Here is a 19,848-nt window from a genome sequence, read left to right as displayed (position 1 = left end):
TATTTAGAGTTTGCTCGTGAGATGCAGACATATTGTGAGCGTTGGTGCGCCTTGAAGGGAGTAGAGGGGGATTATGACAGACTGCTACAGCTGATCCTGATTGAGCAGTTTAAAGGTTGTGTCCCTGAGGGTATGAGACCCTACCTAGATGAGAAAGAGGCAGCCACGTTAGCCGCAACTGCTAAGTTAGCGGATGAGTACGCGTTGATGCATAGAATGAAGTTTGCCCCGAGTAAAGGCTACCAGAAGGGTAGTCAGGACAGCGGGGAGAGTCCGCCAGAAAAGTCAGAAAGTAAGCCGGGGACTAGTGAGAAGGATAAGGTAGACCGGGAGCAGTCTGGTAGGAAGTCTCCTGGGATCGTCTGCTATAATTGTGGGACAAGTCGGACACTTTGCGTCCAGGTGCTTTGCCCCAAAGAAGAAGACGGGAAAAGGAAAAACGGTGATTTTGACTGGCTGTGTCGAGCTGGTAAACGAATCGTTAGGAGAGGAAAGGTCTGCCAAAGTTCAGGAAGGGCGCGAGAGGTTTATCTCGGCCGGATTGGTGTCAGTGAAGGAGGGGTTAAACCCAGTTCCAGTGCGGATCTGGAGAGACATTGGACCGTGTCAGTCATTGATATTGAAGAGTGTATTAGAGTTTAGCTCAGAGACCCAGACTGGGGAGGTCAAGGTAAAAGGTATTGGGGAAGGGACAGAGGCAGTCCCTTTGCACCAGATACACCTACAAAGCAACCTGGTCTCTGGACTAGTCACGATCGGGGTGAGGCCCGAATTACCGATGAAAGGCGTGGAAGTCTTGCTCGGTAATGACCTCGCCAGGGGAATCGTGTTCCCAGCCGTGAGATTGGCAGGTCAGCCTGCCAGCACTGAGGCCCCGCCCATAGACTCACAGGTTCATCCCGGGACTGCCGAAGTAAATTTAGCTGAGACGTACCAGGAAGAGGTAGAAAGTGAAAAGAAGGAGTGTAGTGAAACAAGAGGTAGTGAGGGAGCTGAGACAGACTTAGCATTAGCCAGGAAGGAATTTGTGCAGGCGCAGGAGCGAGACGAGGGGCTGATGGTTTTAGCGGAGGCAGCTCTCTCTGACGCAGAATTAATAAGGGAGCCAGTAGGCTATTGTGTGGAGGAGGAAGTGCTAAGGAAGAAAGGGAGACCAAGTACCGTACCCGCAGATGAGGAATGGGGGGTGGTGCAAAAGAGTTATGGGGATGAGATTTTTAACCTGGCCCACAAGGTACCCCTCGGACGACATTTTGAGGTGTTGGAGGAAATAGTTGGTGGAATCATGAAAGAGGTTTACCGGCTGCCCAGGAGGAAGGATGTTATTGATTGTGGCAGACGCGAACTGAGACGGTCACAGGCTTTTGATATGCTAACAAACCTAGTCGGTGTTAGCGCGGAAATCAATGAAGCTAGGGTCCCCCGATAAGGGAAAAAAAACATTTTGAAAAGTTGAGTATGGTATCGACCAGATGGGAGACGGCTATTGTTTTGGCCAGCTCTGCTGATAAGGTCTCTCCCTTAATCCCCGAACAAAGCAACTCTTTAGGAGAAGTAATTAAACAGCTCGCACACGTGTGTTTGATTGTCCGGAGGCGATGCAAAGAACTGGGACGTTGGGTGGTGTTTGTCACGCTAGGACAGCCTAGTGAGCAACACCCCTATAGAATGAGTAATTCAGTGACGAAAGGGCTGACGAACACAGAGGTGTGTATTGGCGAGGTAATACGGCTGTCTGAAGCCAGCTTGATAGTGAACCTTGAAAAAAATGAGTTTGGCCCCACGAAGGTCACTTATCTGGGAATTGTGGTAACACAGGGGCAGCTGGCAGCGGTGCAAGCTAAAGTGCGGGCTATCTCTGACATCCCAACCCTGACAGACAAGAGGGCCCTCAGAAGGCTCTTGGAGATGGTGGGGTACTGTAGGAAGTTTTGCAATAACTCTGCGGTTACTACCCCTCTCCCTCCTACTAAGCCCTTGCGAGAGAAAACCAAGTCGGAATGGGACGACCCTTGTTATTGTGGTCCGGGACGAAACCCAATGAGAGGTTACATTGATCGCAATTCATCAGTGTTTTCGGCCACTATGAAGTTTGCTAAGTTGGAGCCTGGTTTAAGGGATTATTAATAACACATATAAAAGGAACAGAAAATGTGATTGCTGACTGTCTGTCAGGTGTTGACAACTTAAAATTCGCTGTATTAGCCAAATAGCTGATAAAGATGTATATTTGTGTGTATCAAATAATGTATTCATGTTTATAATTTTTACCCCAGTAAAAATCCTTAAAGGTGAGGGGTGTGACGAAAGTACACATAGACTAAGATATTGACTGTCCTGTGCTATCACCAGTGGGATCAACAGTTGATCTGCCACCTGTCTTCAGGAGAGAGAGATAAGTAAAGACAATGGAGCAGCATTTGGAAATGTTAATGAAGAGACGGGAGAGTTTAACGGAAGGAGACAGCGGTCTGGGAATTGTCAAAGACCGGCTCCTCTTTGAACCCTGAACTGTTTGAAGTGATGGACAGGCCATACCCCAGCAGGGGGATAAAAAGGGACAGGTTCGCTAAGGCAAGACACACACAACACCACGAGGTAACGAGACCCTGGAAGCGGTGCGCCTCCCACAAGTCGGTGGGAGTTTTGGAGGGCTGACGCGGGACCAAGCCATAGATGCACAGGGTGGAAAGGTACGATCGGCGGGAACCTGGTGTGTGTCCGCCCTTGCCTGGGTGCCAGGTTCACCGCAGAGAAACGATCGTATCTGGAAACGGAGGGGTCACAGTCAGTGACCTCAGAAGACATTACAAAGGGCTCGCCCGAAAGCTGACTGCGAAGAATATCGAAGGTCTGTGTGGAAGCCGTTTGAATATTCATTCGCTTTTGCTCTCTCTCTCCTTCTCCCCCTCCCCCCCCCCCCCCCCGTCCATCGCCACGGCAGTGATTACTGTGAACTGAACTGAACTCAATTGAACTGAACTTTGCGTCACTCTGAAGCTGGTCATTTACCGACGATAGAGCTTGATTGATCCTATTATCCTAGATCTGTGTACATGTGTGTTTATTCATTGCTAACCTGTTGCATTTATATCCTTACTATTAGAGTACTGTGTTGCTTATTTCTTTAATAAAACTTTCTTAGTTCCAGTAATCCAGACTCTGAGTGATCCATTTCTGCTGGTTTGGCAACCCAGTTACGGGGTACGTAACAAAACGAAACACACAAATATAAAGACGCCAGAAAAGAACTAAAGGAGAGAATTAGGAAAGCCAAGAGGGGCCATGAGGAGCCCTTGTAAGTAAGATTGAGGCGAATCCCAAGGCATTCTATACATACACCAAGAGCAAGAGGATTACTGGGGAGAGGATAGGACCATTCAAGGATGGGGTGGGGGGGGGGGGATATTTGCTTAGATGCGGAGAATGTGAGTGAGGTACTTGATAAGTACTTTGCTGCAGTATTTACCAAGGAAAAGGATATGGAGAACCAGGAGATCAGTGCCAAGTATATAAATATGTTAGGGTATTTAGAGATCAAGGAAGAGGAAGTGTTGGGCCTAATAACTATTAAGGTGAATGTTCCCGGGGCCTGGCGAGATTTACTTCAGGTTACCAAAGAGGTAAGAGATGAGATTGCTGGGGCCTTGATCAGTATGTTTGCCTCCGGTCTAGGCACAGGCAAGGTCCCAAGGGACAGATGAGTGGCTAATGTTGCACCTATATTTAAGAGGGGAACAAGGGAAAATTCAGAAAACTATAGACTGGCAAGTCTCATGCCAGTTGTAGGGAAATTGCTGGAGGAAATTCTTAGGGACAGGATATATGAGCATCTGGAAACCCATGGCTTAATTAGGGAGAGCCAGCATGGCTTTGTGCATGGCAGGTCATGTTTTACCAACTTGATTGAGTTTGTTGATGACAGATTGATAAAGGTAGGGCAGATGTTGTCTACATGGATTTCAGTAAGGCGTTTGACCAAGTCCCTCATGGGAGGCTAATTGGCAGTTTGGATTCAGAACTAGTTTGTGCATAGAAGACATAGAAGACAGCTACTCAAGATGGAGGTCTGTAAATTAGTGGTGTTCTACAGGGAGCTATTCTGGAACCTCAGCTGTTTGTTATGTATATAAATGACCTGGATGGGTTAGTAAGTTTGCAGATAATACCAAGATTAGAGGAGTTGTGGATAGCATAGAAGACCGGCAAAGAATACAGCACGATACGGATCAGTTGCAGATATGGGAAGAGAAACAGCAGATGGAGTTTAACCAGATAAATGTGAGGTGTTGCACCTTGGTAGGGCAAATGCAAGGAGACAGTGCACTGTTAAGGGCAAAATCCTTAACAGTGTTGCTGAGCAGTGAGATCATGGGATCCAAGTTCATAGCTCCATAAAGGTAGCTACACAGGTTGATAGTGTGGTTAAGGCGGCTTATGGAATGCTTGCTTTTACTTATGGAGGCATTAAGTTCAAATGTCAAGAGGTTATGTTGCAACTTATTAAAACACTGGTTAGGCCATGTCTGGATTATTGCATTGAGTTCTGATCACTCCACTACAAGAAAGATGCTGAGACATTGGACAGGGCACAGAAGAGGTTTATCAGGATGCTGCTCGGTTTAGAGTACATGTGCTATCAAGAGAGGCTGGATAAACTTGGGTTGTTTTCTCTGGAGAGACAGAGTATGAGGGGAGATCTGATCGAGGTTTAAGATTATGAGAGGCATAGATAAGAGTAGGCGGGGTATTTGTTTCCCAGGGTTGAAACGTCAAATTCCAGAGGGCACACATTGAAGGCAAGAAGGGATTAGGTTTGAAGAGGATGTGAGGGGCAAGTTTTTCTTTTAAACAGAGAGTGGTGGATGCCTGGAATGCACTGCCTGTATGGAAGTAGAGGCAAATACATTAGAGGCTATTAACAGACATTGAGATAGGCACATGAATACGAGGAAGTTGAGTGGTATGGACATTGTGTAAGTAGGAGGGATTAGTGTCTGGGTGTTTCTGATTTGCTTTTTAGCTGGTTCAGTACAACACTGTGGGCCATAGGGCCTGTTCCTGTGCTCTACTGTTTTATGTTCCATGAAAAATGGTGGCTATTGAAGATTAACAGAGTTGGAACTACCATAATGTCAAAGAAAACACAAAAAATTGCAGTTAAGACCATAAGACATAGGAGCAGAATTAGGCCATTCAGCCCATTGTCTGCACCACCATCCCATCATGGCTAATCCTGGATCCCACTCAACTCCACAACACTGCCTCCTCACCATATCCTTTGATGCCCTGACTGATCAGGAAACAATCAACTTCCGTCTTAAAAATACCCACGGACTTGGCCTCCATTGCAGTCTGTGGCAGAGCATTCCACAGATTCACTACTTTCTGGCTAAAAAAAAACTCCTCCTTACCTCTGTTCTGAAAAGTCACCCCTCAATTTTGAGGCTGTGCCCTCTAGTTCTGGGTACCCCCACCATACGAAAAATCCTCTCTACATCCACTTTACCTAGTCCTTTCAACATCAGGTAGGTTTCAATAAGAATCTCCACATTCTTCTAAGTTCCAGTGAGTATAGGCCCAAAGCTGCCAAACACTCATATGTTAACCCTTAATTCCTGGAATCATCCCTATGAACCTTGTGGAATCTCTCTAATGACAACACATCCTTTCTGAGATATGCGGCCCAAATCTGTTGACATACCCCAAGTGCGGCCTGACTAGTGTGTTATAAAGGCTCAGCATTATCTCCTTGCTTTTATATTCTTTTCCCCTTGAAATAAATGCCAACATTGCATTTGCCTTCTTTACCACAGACTCAACCTGCAAATTAATCTACTGGGAGTTTTGCACGAGGACTCCCAAGTCCCCCTCTACACTTCTGATGTTTGAACCTTCTCCCCATTTAGATAATAGTCTGCACTATTGTTCCTTTTACCAAAATGCATTCTCACACATTTCCCAACACATTCCATCCATCACTTTTTTGCCCATTCTTTGAATTAGTTTGATTCCTGCTGCAATCACATTGCTTCCTCAGCACTAACAACTCCTCCACCTATATTCGTATCATCTGCAAACTTTGCCACAAAGCCATCAATTCTATTATCCAAATCACTGACAAACAATGTGAAAAGTGGAGGTCCCAATACTGACCCCTGAGGAACACCACTAGTCACTGGCAGCCAACCAGAAACGGCCCCCTTTATTCCCACTTGATGCCTCCTGCCTGTCAGCTATTCCTCTATGCTGGCCTGTATCTTTCCTGTAATGCCATAGGATTTTATCTTGTAAGTAACCTCATGTGTGGCATCTAATTAAATGTCTTCTGAAAATCCAAGCAAACGACATCTACTGCCTCTCTGCTTGCTACTTCCTCGAAGTCTAACAGAAATGTCAGGCACAATTTCCCTTCACAGAAACCATGCTTTGACTTATTTTAACATTAGTCACCAAGTATCCTGAAACCTCATCCTCAATAACAGACTCCAACACTTTCCCAACCACTGAGGTTAGGTTAACTAGCCTATAATTTCCATTCTTTTGCCTTCCTTCCTTCTTTCCTTCTTAAAGAGTGGAGTGACATTTGCAATCTTCCAGTCCTCTGGGACCATACCAGTTTTCAAAGAAATCAGAATATTGGATACTGGCAGCAAAGGAGAACTTCATTGCTGCATTTTTTTTTAATTTTAAGAGGTCCTTCCGCTAATACAGCAATGCACTACAGACACCACTCTTCATTCACAAAACAGGTCAGTAGAATACTACCAAGGAAATGCTCCACAAGTCTTGTCTGTCTCACTTGCAAAACATCAAGGGCTAACTGGCAGGGGGAACAATCACAGATGGGACTGCCTTCTGATTTGCAGTACTGATCCTTGAACAATTGGTCTCTCAATTGCAAACTTCTAAAAGCTTAAGGAAAAATCTCCAGTGGCGTAACTAACTATATGACCTATGTTCATAACAAGTCACAGCTTTTATACCCATACAACAGACATCCTCAAAAGATCTTTCCACATGCCTTGGAGGCTGCTTGGTCTATTACTAGCAACGCACATCAAAATTGCTGGTGAACGCAGCAGGCCAGGCAGCATCTCTAGGAAGAGGTACAGTCGATGTTTCAGGACGAAGGGTCTCAGCTTGAAACGTCGACTGTACCTCTTCCTATGGCCTGCTGCGTTCACCAGTAACTTTGATGTGTGTTGCTTGAATTTCCAGCATCTGCAGAATTCCTGTTGTTTGGTCTATTCTTTAGGTGAATGCCTAGACACTATTAACAGCTGTCCTAATCTCCTCAGGATCAGTCAACATAGAAATACCTTTGAATAACACCTGAACCTAACTCTCACTTCACTATCTGGACACTTTGGTGCGAGATTACAGATGAGCACCACTGTACAACTTCAATAGTCCTCTACCTCTGGCTTCCCTTTTATTGGATTTGATACATTGATCTCAGCTTTAACCTTGAGTTTTTATATTCTTTCAATTGTTTATTTTGGCTGTTTGCCCTCTCACAAAGAACACTTACTAACTTACATCTTGTCCTATTCAACGTTTCCATAATTGATTCATTAAACTTCAATAGCAAATCCATTCTTACTGGCTTTCTACAAGTCTTCCTTCCTCAAGACTTGTGAAGGAGATCTTGTATCAAAATCATTGTTTTGTCAGAGACCTATCTAATGCACAATGATACTTTTAATGAAGCTTTCCAGCACCTTCCACCACAGCAGCTTAAAGAGAAAAAATATCAATAGGAAAGTACGACTTTATGGGGCAACATATCATACCAACCTACATACTTTCCTACTGATACACTTAACACCGTTCAGCACTTTAAAATCCTTGTTCACCTGCCCACATGAGAAACGCGGCGCAATTTTTTTTTCCACATTTAAAATTTTCTCCCATGGTCTCATGTACTGAACAAAGGCTCATCGTCTGATTCAAAAGCTTTCACATCGGAGCTCTAGCCAAAGCCTCAATTCACCATGGCTTTGCTCACGTTACCAACTTGCGTCCAGCTTTGACACCACTCTCCACATTAAGACAATTACACGTTCATCTTGTTTTCATTAATAAGCTTAATCGTTGCCAGTTACTTCTGGACAATATAGAACTACAAGGTTGTACTATCCTTTGCAAAATATCCCAGAATCAAAGGTAACTTCCGTATTTTTCTTAAAAACAAGTCTTCATAGACTATCCTCGTTTCAACGTCATGTGAGGAAGCAATGACTTCAGCTGTCTGACACTTCAGTCTCCCCATTCTGTAAAGACGGACATCAAGGATTCACTGTAGAACTGGTGATCCCTTAACATACAACCTCTAAATTCACACTGCCCATAACCAACTCCATGTCATTCTAGTTCCACCAAGCTGCTGATCACTCAGCTTTATGTTATGGTATTCAGTCTAAAATGTACTCTCATTAGATAGTTCTCTTCATGATCACTCAGGTTTATTGAATAAACTTGTCTTTGTAAATTTCTACTGTTCCTCCAAAACCCATGAGTAATGTAGGATCCCAAATACATGGACGTGTTTCTCACTATTCCAAATTTCCCTCAATTAAAAATTCCTATCCTGGTACAGTACTAAAACAGTCCATAAAAATCATAAATAACAAATTGAGAATGTGGTAAATTGTTTTCAATCCCTTTGCTGCATTTTCTACTGTTGTCCTTTAACAATACCCAAATAAATGAGATGCCTTTATCTAGCTTCTGTCCTACCTACTTAGAGCAAAAAAACCAAAATTGGTCTTACTTCCCCTTCCTGGATCACAGTCTCGAGTTGTGAAACTTGCTCTGGATTCCCTGATTGCTCATTCCTTATCAATGTTGTTTGAATATGCTTTATTTTATGCAGAGGATACTCATTTCTACTCAACCTTAATTCATCTACCAATGCATGATACTTAGCATCACACCTGTTAACTCAGTGGTCCCCAACTACCGGGCCGCAAAGCATGTGCTACCAGGCCGCAAGGAAATGATATGATTTGGCAATATGAGCCAGCTGCACCTTTCCTCATTCCCTGTCACACCTACTGTTGAGCTTGAGCGCACGTGAGGTCATTAGCCACGCGGTCATCAGTCGGTATGAGTAAAAAACAAACGTCGTTTGAGAGTTTCTTTGGAAGAGGTGGAAGAGGGCATAAAAGGCCTAATGATGATGATGATAACGCAGAGACTGCAAAAAAAAAAGTTTCCTTCAACAGAAAATATGAGTCGTACATAAAATATGGCTTTATTGCGACCGGAGACTCGCACGCTCCAAGCCCCCTGTGTGTGATATGTGGAGACAAGCTGTCTAATCGCTACAGATTTCTTTCAGGAAAAAAGTCACCACTGGCAGCACACTTCAGTGACGGGAAGTGGATAGCAAAACTCGTTTATCTGTGTGACACCTTCAATCTGCTCAATGAACTCAATTTGTCACTTCAGGGGAGAATGATAACTACCTGCAAGTTGGCAGATGAAGTGTCTGCTTTCAAAGCCAAATAGGAAATGTGGGGACGGCGAGTGGACAGGGGCATATCTGCCATGTTCCCAACATTAGCTGGGAATTTGGGAGAGACTGAGGCTGCACCGTCTTTCTCACAGCTGATGCGCGATCACCTAACTTCACTGTCGACAGAATTGGAGCGTTACTTCCCGACTGCAAATGACCCAAGACGTGCAAGGGAATGGGTCCGTGACCCATTTGTGAATGCCCCCAGTGAATCATCCATGTCAGCGCAGGAAGAAGATCAACTACTCGAGCTTGCAAATGACAGTGGGCTGAAAAGTATGCTTGACATAATATCTCTGCCGGCATTTTGGATCAAAGTCAAGGCTGAACATCCTGAGATAGCCACAAAAGCACTGAAAACGTTGCTTCCATTTCCAACATCATATCTCTGTGAAGCAGGATTTTCTGCAATGAATGCAACAAAAATGAAACTGTGGAATAGACTGGATATAAGGAACCCCCTTCGAGTATCGCTGTCTCCCATCATCCCTTGATGGGACCATCTTGTTGCAGGGAAACAAGCCCAGGGCTTCCACTGATTCACCGATATTGGTGTGTTGAAGGCAAACAACTCACTCTCCCTTCAGTTAGTCCTGATGAAGGGTCTCGGCCTGAAATGTCGACTGCACCTCTTCCTACAGATGCTGCTTGGCCTGCTGCGTTCACCAGCAACTTTGATGTGTGTTGATTGGTGTGTTGCAATGATTTTATATGCTCATACCAGGAAAATATGCGGTGTGTTTAATATCCAAACGTTACTTAAAATGTTACGATGCAATTGAGTTATAAGTGACTTATAACTGACTTATCACTGAATTCATGGGAGGAAAATATGCGCTGTGTGTTTAATATTAAATTCATCAGATAAACCCTTTTAGAAACGAAATTGAGTGTATTATTTGCCACTTACGTGACTTATAGTTTCACCTATATTCCAGTCGTGATTAATAACCCCCCCCCACCCCGTTGGCCGGTCCGCAAGAATATTGTCAATATTAAACCGGTCTGTAGTGCAAAAAAGGTTGGGGACCCCTGTGTTAACTGAGCATTGAGATAAGTAGCAGGAATGGCCTCCAACTCAATGCTGTGATGATCCAGATAATCTGCATCCTCAGTCTAGCACTAAACTGTCGGGTGTATTTGATCTCCAGAATAGCTTTTAGCTTAAAAAGCTCACCTTGGCCATACATAACCTCCTCTACCTACATTCTTTCAAATCTAGCATCTTGCACATCTAAATTTAATCAATCCACAGGCCAAGTATTTTGCGCTGGCACCTCTATCCTAAAACCCCTCAGATGCTCTTTTCCCTTGGCCTCTCCAGCCATCTTCTTAGTGACCCTTTAAAACATTTGTTTCAGTTCAATGTCAAATGTTGATCAATAACGGTTAGGAAAATTACTGGGGGATTGGGATTTGCTCTGTGAACCACCACAGACTTGATGGGTTGAAAAAGCCAATCAACTCTGCATGAGGAAGTATGTAATAAATATGATGTCACTACTTTGAATGAGTTATTACACAAGTTCTTGACCATACCTTAAATACTCCTAGGAAAAGAGAATTGCTCCATAAATGAGAACGATACCCATACATGAATAGGATACAATGAAGACTAAAATAATACAAAGATGAATTTAGAGAAAGGAAGAGACACCAACAGTGGTCATGTTGAAACTACTGCACATGGGTATTAAAGTAATCGAAAGAATAAATGGAACACCGAAATCTCTCAAAACAGTAAAGAACATGAAGCATTGATCACCTGGAGCTTAACCTACACAAGCCTCCAACTTATCAAAGTATATCAATGGGAACTATTTTCTCATCCTGTGTTCATCCAGGTTCTGAGGAGTTGCAATTCAAAAACAAGGATACAATGCTTACATTGTATGAGGCCTTGGTAAGATTCCAACCTGAAGTATTACATTCAGTATGGGCACCAAAGCTTAAGCAAATTTTGGTCTTCAAAAAGCTGAAATGGACTATAATATCCAAGTTTCAAAGCTTGAATTATGTGGTTATGTTCCGTAAATATAGTGTGTATTGCTTAGAATTAATGTGGTTGAGGTGGTAATTTAATTGAAGCACTCCATATCATAATATCTTCAGGGATTATCACAGAACAAGGAAGCATCTACTAAAATTTAATGGAAAACACTTTAAGCGTAATCCAAAGGCTATCAAAATACAGTACCCAAATTACAAATAAGAGGATTGGACATTTGCTGATTTTGTTTTAAAATGTTACCAGTTATATCCTAGATGGAATTTTATTCAACTCTGAAGCCAGACATCAAGGACACGCTTAAACTAAGATTGCTGAAGAGAGCTACTAAAAGCAATGTGGTTGGCAACACACATCAAAGTTGCTGGTGAATGCAGCAGGCCAGGCAGCATCTCTAGGAAGAGGTACAGTCGGCGTTTCGGGCCAAGACCCTTCGTCAGGACTAACTGAAAGAAGAGCAAGTAAGAGATTTGAAAGTGGGAGGGGGAGGGATGGTGCCAAGAGCTGGACAGCTGATTTGCAGAAGGGATATGAGAGGATCATGGGACAGGAGGCCCAGGGAGAAAAGGGGGGGGGATCCAGAGGATGGACAAGGGATATAGTGAAAGGGATAGAGGGAGAAAAAGGAGAGAGAAAGAATGTGTGTATATAAATAAATAACGGATGGGGTACGAGGGGGAGGTGGGGCATTAGCAGAAGTTTGAGAAGTCAATGTTCATGCCATCAGGTTGGAGGCTACCCAGACAAATATAAGGTGTTGTTCCTCCAACCTGAGTGTGGCTTCATCTTTACAGTAGAGGAGGCTGTGGATAGACATATCAGAATGGGAATGGGACGTGGAACTAAAATGAGTGGCCACTGGGAGATCCACCATCAACTCTGCTATCAAACGCATCTCCCCCATTTCACGCACATCTGCTCCCACTCCATCCTCCTGCCACCCCACTAGGAATAGGCTTCCCCTTGTCCTCACCTACCACCCCACCAGTCTCCGGGTCCAACATATTATTGTCCGTAACTTCCGCCACCTCCAACAGGATCCCACCACTAAGCACATCTATCCCTCCCCCCCCCCTGCTTTCCAGAGGGATCGCTCCCTACTCGACTCCCTTGTCCATTCGTCCACCCGATCTCCCTCCTGGCACTTATCTTTGTAAGCGGAACAAGTGCTACACATGCCCTTACACTTCCTCCCTTACCACCATTCAGGGCCCCAAACAGTCCTTCCAGGTGAGGTGACACTTCACCTGTGAGTTGGCTGGGGTGATATACTGCGTCCGGTGCTCCTGATGTGGCCTTCTATATACTGGCGAGACCCAACGCAGACTGGGAGATCATTTTGCTGAACACCTACGCTCTGTCCGCCAGAGAAAGCAGGATCTCCCAGTGGCCACACATTTTAATTCCACATCCCATTCCAATTCTGATATGTCTACCAATGGCCTCCTCTACCATAAAGATGAAGCCACACTCAGGTTGGAGGAACAACACCTTATATTCTGCCTGGGTAGCCTCCAACCTGATGGCATGAACACTGACTTCTCTAACTTCCGCTAATGCCCCACCTCCCCCTCGTACCCCATCCGTTATTTATTTATATACACATATTCTTTCTCTCTGTCTCCTTTTTCTCCCTCTGTCCCTCTCACTATACCCCTTGCCCATCCTCTGGGTTCCCCCCCTCCCCCTTTTCTTTCTCCCTAGGCCTCCTGTCCCATGATCCTCTCATATCCCTTCTGCCAATCACCTGTCCATTCCTCCCCCTCCTGTCTTCTCCTATCATTTTGGATCTCCCCCTCCCCCTCTCAAATCTTTTACATGCTCTCCTTTCAGTTAGTCCCGACGAAGGGTCTCGGCCTGAAACATCGATTGTACCTCTTCCTAGAGATGCTGCCTGGCCTGCTGCGTTCACCAGCAACTTGTGTTGCTTGAATTTCCAGCACCTGCAGAATTCCTCGTGTTTGTGTGGAGATACTGATTGCTTTTCACACAGCACAGTACTGCTATCTTCACCAAGCTTTTTGTAATTCTAAATAAGGCAATAATGTGAAATTACTTGGGGGTGTGGAAGAAAGATTGTATGATTTATGTGTGTGCATAGATTTGATTATTGGAAGACAGGTTTAAATTTACTGCAAGAACCAGAAGCAAGATGACTTAAAAGAAAGCAGCTATGATGATCTGAAATACATTACTTGAAAGACAGACGGAATCAGATTCTTCCTCTCTGCCATCTGATTCCTAAATGGACACTGAACCCCTGAACACTATGTCACTTTTAAAATATATACTATTTCTGCTTTTTACATGATTTTTGATCTATTCAATATACATATACTGTAATTGATTTACTTATTTAATAACATTTTATTTTTTTCTTCTATATTCTTGATTAGCCAGGGCATCAAAGGGTATGGGGTGAAAGCAGAGGAGTGGTGATAACTGGAAGAATTGCATCAGCCCATGATTGAATGGCAGAGTAAACTCGATGGGCCAAATGGCCTACTTCTGCTCCTATATCTTATGGTCTTATGTATTGTATTGAACTGCTGCTGCTAAGTTAACAAATTTCACGACATATGCTGATGATAATAAACCTGATTCTGAGATTCAACACATTCAACAAAAACAAAGTGAATTAAATGAGTATTTAATAGAGAAATGTTGTAGTGGCTGGGGTGTGGGTGAAACAGACAGACCTAGCAATGTTAATTTGATATCTTTCGAATATCGAGACATGATGTACAAAATGATTTTCTCCTCTATAGCTTCATGCCATACAGGCAATGAAATTGTGAAGGCAACATAAACTGGCCAAACTGAAATTATGAAGACAGACTATTAAGTGGCTTGAAACAATCACAGGTAAACAGCAGCAAAGTACAAATCATACTCGCTACAGAATAATAGCAAAACATACTTAATCACCTGAATCATTTATCCCAGTTTCTAAAGTCAAAAGAAACAGGTCTGTTACGGGTTATGTAAAAATAAACAAGTGGCTCAAAAGAATATTTGGATTCTTGGTATTACTAAATGTGAAATATTGATAGATAGTTAAGGACTAACAGGAGATGTATGTAACATTTCTCTGACGTAGCTATATATAATTGGACAATTGGAACTGTGCTCTGTCTAATAATCAAGGTTCGGACATAAAAGGTTGAAAGTTTCCTACAGCTTGAAACACTCTACACTGGCATTCTGTAGCTTGGCAACTCTTGTTACCCATTACATTTTAAATCTGTAATACAGATGGATAACAATTAACTAATTCTTTCTAAGATCCAAAACCAACCAAAATTAGTATTAGCCTAAAGCTGATTAACCTACCAGTGCAAATTTTGCAATCTCAACTAAAAGCCTTTCTTAGTCAGGAAAATTAAGGATTACTAACAGTTTCTGGAACTCCAGTGAACTGGGAAATGTTTTATTTAAAAAAAAGAGTTCTCCTGCTGAGGTTAAGATAATCAAGGATAATTTCTGTGCTCAGAACCAGTTGGATTCCAATTGTGCTGGACTAGAAAGCAGTAGTAACAAATTCCTATAACAAAAACAGAAAAAGTACAAGTGCATGTTTTCAGTACGGATGAATAATATAGAAAATGCCATTTAGATTATAAAACTCCCATGGTCAACCATTGAGATACTACCTCAAGATTTATTCCAGGAGTAAAAAAAAGAGTAAACTAGTGATAATTTTTGGGTCATAGTATCCTTCAATACAAAGATGACTGAAGCCAAGAAACAACCCTGAAAGACAAGATACAATTGTCGAGTAACAAATAGTTAATAACTAAAAAAATCTGAAGGAACTCAGTGGATCGAGAAAAACAGTGCATCAGGAGGACTGTGCAGAAACAATGACAATTCCTTTCCTCCCACAAATGCTGCCAGATCTACTAAATTCTTCCAACAGATTGTTTGTTGCTCTAAATTCCATCATTAGCAAACTTATGTGATACTGAAGAGTTAAATGCTTCAGTAACGATTTCGACAAAAAATTCAAAAGGGACACATTATCTATCACCTTTTGTCAATAACCAACAACAAGACTATAAAATCAAGAAAGTATTAGTCACATTCTGACTCTCCCTATCTGCATAACTGGACAATAACCAGAAGGAAATCCCGACCAATACTTCCTGGCGATTTCAATGATCTTTTAAAGTACAAACTGAAGGTTTGTTTCAGGATCAACCTATTCTGCAGTCTGAAACGTCGCTAAATTAAACGGGTTTACAAAGCTTCGTGGCCAATTGTGGACATTTAAAATCTACAAGTTTGCTCCAAAACGCTAAAAATTGATTGCCTTTTAATAACCTTTAATAAACGTTAATATATCTGCTTACGGACATGTTTTATTGCTTTCATAAACACGGTCTGCAATTACATAAGCAAACAGTTGGTAAGATGATAAACAGCGGAAATGCGAAAATATTAATGAACGTTAGAACACCGCTTCCGCAGTTATATACTTAAAAGATCACATTTGGTTTGAGGGACATCCTATTACATTTACTCACAATATTGGGCAACTTCCACTGGCATCGAAGTACAGAACACGAAAAGGAACCTCTTCCGCGACTTCGTTCATGAAGACATTCTTAAAAGGAACCTGACCAACTTACTAAATTATTACCATAGATATTTCATCTAGATATGCTAATATAAAAGAAAAACTAGAAGACCACTCTAAAACAGTGTGCATATGTGTGTTGGGGAGGGGTGGAGAGAGATTGGGGAGAGAAGGAAGAGGGAGAAATAAAGCTGTAAAACCGTCTTCCTCGTTCCTCTTCACAGATCCTAACCTGAAATGTACTTTCGATACGAAACTCAAGGCTACTTAAAAAAAATTCTAGACGCACACAGACATGCAATGCGTAGAACTGAAACAAAGCTTGGGGGAACAAATCTGGCCTCGGTGTAAAGTTTGATGATGGGGAAGGGGGGGGGAAGGAGATTGATGGTGAACAGGCTTCGAGACAAAGCTGCAGTGCGTCAACCATCAGCACTTCCCCACCGTAAATAACTCAGCTGCGCACTCTCAGCCCCACCGGCAAGCTCACCCCTACGTTTACAGGAAAGAGCCGCGGCGTAGCATAAGCTTGGGCCGTAGATCGAGAGGCGGCCGAACGGGCGAGATGCCGCGGACTGCAGACTCCGAGGCCCCAACCCGGTACTGGGCCCAGGCTCCACTCGCCTTACCTCGCCGACTGCTGCTGGCGTGTTCGCTTGTTTCGCTTTCTCTTCTGGGGGGGGGATGGAGAAAAATCCGAAAGTCGGTGAGTTTTCAGGCCGGCCGGGCGCCACTGATCCCGGCGTGCTGCGCTTCTGAGGACCTCCAAGCACCTCGCTCCCCACCACCGCTCACTCGCATTAACCACGGATCCGCACTGGCAAAGATGGCCGCCCGCCAGAAGCCGGCGGGTAAACGTCAGCGTGCTGCCGGTAAACGCACGCTTGCCTGCGTCACTACGTCCGGACTCCCACGCTCCTCGTAGACGTCATCGTTTCCGGCCCTGTCATCGCAAGGCGGGGTAAAGGTTGTTGGGTTACGCCAGCAAGGGTAATGATGAGGTGTCCATACCATTTGGAATGTAGTCTGTATTCTTTTAATATTGAACCCTCCAAGTTTGCATTTGAAATAAGTATAAGTTATGGTTGCTGACGGCCTTCTACCAGTTCTGCATGAACTATTAGGCATAACATCGTCCTCAGTTCCTTGGAGTGTTAAGGAGATTCCGCCCGTCACGTTTCTACAGATGCACTGTTGCAGGTTTCCTAACTCATTATGTCATGATCTGGTACAGAAATTATAAGAAAGTGCAAGAGCAGTGAACTCAGCCCAATACATCATTAGGCACATCAGTCCTGAGGCACTTCCTCAAGAAAGCAACATCTTTCATTAAATTTCCCCATCTGGGCCATGCCATCTTGTAGCTGTATCAAGATGACCCCAGCGACGCGTCCTGCACGCAGTTCACAAATACTTAATCTTTTAAAAAATATATCTCTACTACAAATCTGTGTACGATTGGAGCCTATACTTCACATTTCGGGCCGACTAGGCGATCTGGTGCTTTTGCTATTTCCGAAGGAATTGGCCGAGGTGAGTATCCAGCCTCATGGTGCAAACCCATGATCAGCTCCATTAATCGCCAATTGAAGCGCTGAGCAAGATTGAAATCAGCAAGGACGAGAGTGGAAGCTGAGCTGGTGTTCAGCACTGTCTGCCTCTGTTTGACCAGTCTCCCTCTCCCTCTGGCTGGTTGCTGCTGGAGGAAGGTGCAGGAGTCTTGGGTTTTGGGCAATGTTTGATTAGCGCAGTTTGGGGATTGGACTAGTTTTTAGAGGACTCTGCTGCTCAGAAATTGGAGGTGCAAAGGGACTTTGCAGATCTAGTGCAGGATTCCCTAAGAGTTAACTTGTAGGTTGAGTCAGTAGTGAAGAACACAGATGCAATGTTAGCATTAATTTCAAGAGGACTAGAATTTAAGGCAGGCATATACTGCCAAGTCTTCGTAAGGCATGGATCAGACAGTATTTGCAGTATTGTGAGCGGTTTTGGGCACTATATCTAAGTATTGATGTGCGGGCATTGGAGAGGGTCCAGCAGAGGTTCACGAGAATAATCCAGGCAATGAAAGTGTTAACACATGAAGAGCACTTGATGGCTCTGGGCCTGTACTTGTTGAAGTTGAGAATAATGAAGTGGGGGGGGATCATTGAAACCTACCGAATATTGAAAGACCTGGTTAGAGTGTTCGTGATGAAGATGTTTCCAACAGTGGGAGAGGCTAGGATAAGAGGGCACAACTTCCTTTAGAACAGAGATGAGAAGGAACTTATTTGGTCAAAGGGTGGTTAACCTGTGGAATTCATTATCACGGACGTGGTGGAGGCAAGTCATTGGGTATATTTAAAGTGGAGGGAAAGGAAATCAGCCAAGATTGTGCAGCAGAGCAAACTTGATGGACCCATGGAAGATGGACCTATGGCTCGATGGAAGAAGCCAGAGAGTTGTGGTAGAGAATTGCTTCTCTGAGTGGAGGCCTGTGACTAGTGGTGTGCCACAGGGATCAGTGCTGGGTCCATTGTTGTTTGTCATCTATATCAATGATCTGGAAAATTGGATCAGCAAGTTTGCTGATGATACAAAGATTGGAGGTGTAGTAGACAGTGAGGAGGGTTTTCAGAGCCTGCAGACGGACTTGGACCAGCTGGAAAAATGGGCTAATAAATGGCAGATGGAGTTTAATACTGACAAGTGTGAGGTATTGCACATTGGAAGGACAAACCAACGTAGAACATACAGGGTTAATGGTAAGGCACTGAGGAGTGCAGTGGAACAGAGGGATCTGGGAATACAGATACAAAATTCCCCAAAAGTGGCGTCACAGGTAGATAGGGTCATAAAGAGAGCTTTTGGTACATTTGCCTTTATTAATCAAAGTATTGAGTATAAGAGCTGGAATGTTATGATGAGGTTGTATAAGGCATTGGTGAGGCCGAATCTGGAGTATTGTGTTCAGTTTTGGTCACCAAATTACAGGAAGGATATAAATAAGGTTGAAAGAGTGCAGAGAAGGCTTACAAGGATGTTGCCAGGACTTGAGAAACTCAGTTACAGAGAAAGGTTGAATAGGTTAGGACTTTATTCCCTGGAACGTAGAAGAATGAAGGGAGATTTGATAGAGGTATATAAAATTATGATGGGTATAGATAGAGTGAATGCAAGCAGGCTTTTTCCACTGGGGCAAGGGGAGAAAAAACCAGAGGACATGGGTTAAGGGTGAGGGGGGAAAAGTTTAAAGGGAACATTAGGGGGGGCTTCTTCACACAGAGAGTGGTGGGAGTGTGGAATGAGCTGCCAGAGGAGATGGTAAATGCGGGTTCTTTTTTAACATTTAAGAATAAGTTGGACAGATACATGGATGGGAGGTGTATGGAGGGATATGGTCCGTGTGCAGGTCAGTGGGACTAGGCAGAAAATGGTTCGGCACAGCCAAGAAGGGCCAAAAGGCCTGTTTCTGTGCTGTAGTTTCTATGGTTTCTATGTGTGCTCCTATGTCTTATGGTCTTATGGACTAGTTATAAAGCGATACAGCAAGAATACAGGCCTTTTGGCCCAAATTGTCAATGCTGACCAAGTTGCATAACTGAGCTAGTCCCATTTACCTCCATTTGGTTCCTATCCCTCTCAATCTTTCCTATATATTTTCCTGTTCAAATGTCCTTTAAATGTAATAATTGTATCCACGTCTACCACTTTCTCTGGTAACTCATTGCATTATGTAACCATCCTATATGGAAA

The 19,848-nt window shown here is 43.6% G+C and overlaps 1 protein-coding gene across 13 annotated transcripts in view; it reads right to left on the bottom strand.

The window, feature by feature from the left end:
• prrc2c (proline-rich coiled-coil 2C) overlaps positions 1-16,952 on the bottom strand; it is a 97,328-nt gene extending 80,376 nt beyond the window's left edge. For 10 of the 13 annotated variants that reach the window (XM_072274243.1, XM_072274252.1, XM_072274250.1 and 7 more), the window contains exon 1: positions 16,740-16,952. The gene's annotated coding sequence lies outside the window, so the exon portion shown is untranslated. The remainder of the gene's footprint in view (positions 1-16,739) is intronic. The other 3 variants (XM_072274249.1, XM_072274255.1, XM_072274248.1) reach the window with 1 other exon arrangement.
• Between the last annotated feature and the right edge of the window lie 2,896 nt (positions 16,953-19,848).

The sequence above is a fragment of the Mobula birostris genome, chromosome 12, assembly GCF_030028105.1.
Source record: "Mobula birostris isolate sMobBir1 chromosome 12, sMobBir1.hap1, whole genome shotgun sequence".
Taxonomy (NCBI): domain Eukaryota; kingdom Metazoa; phylum Chordata; class Chondrichthyes; order Myliobatiformes; family Myliobatidae; genus Mobula; species Mobula birostris.
The sequence above is the reverse complement of the archived record's forward strand: the minus strand, read 5'-3'. Positions and strand labels throughout refer to the sequence as shown.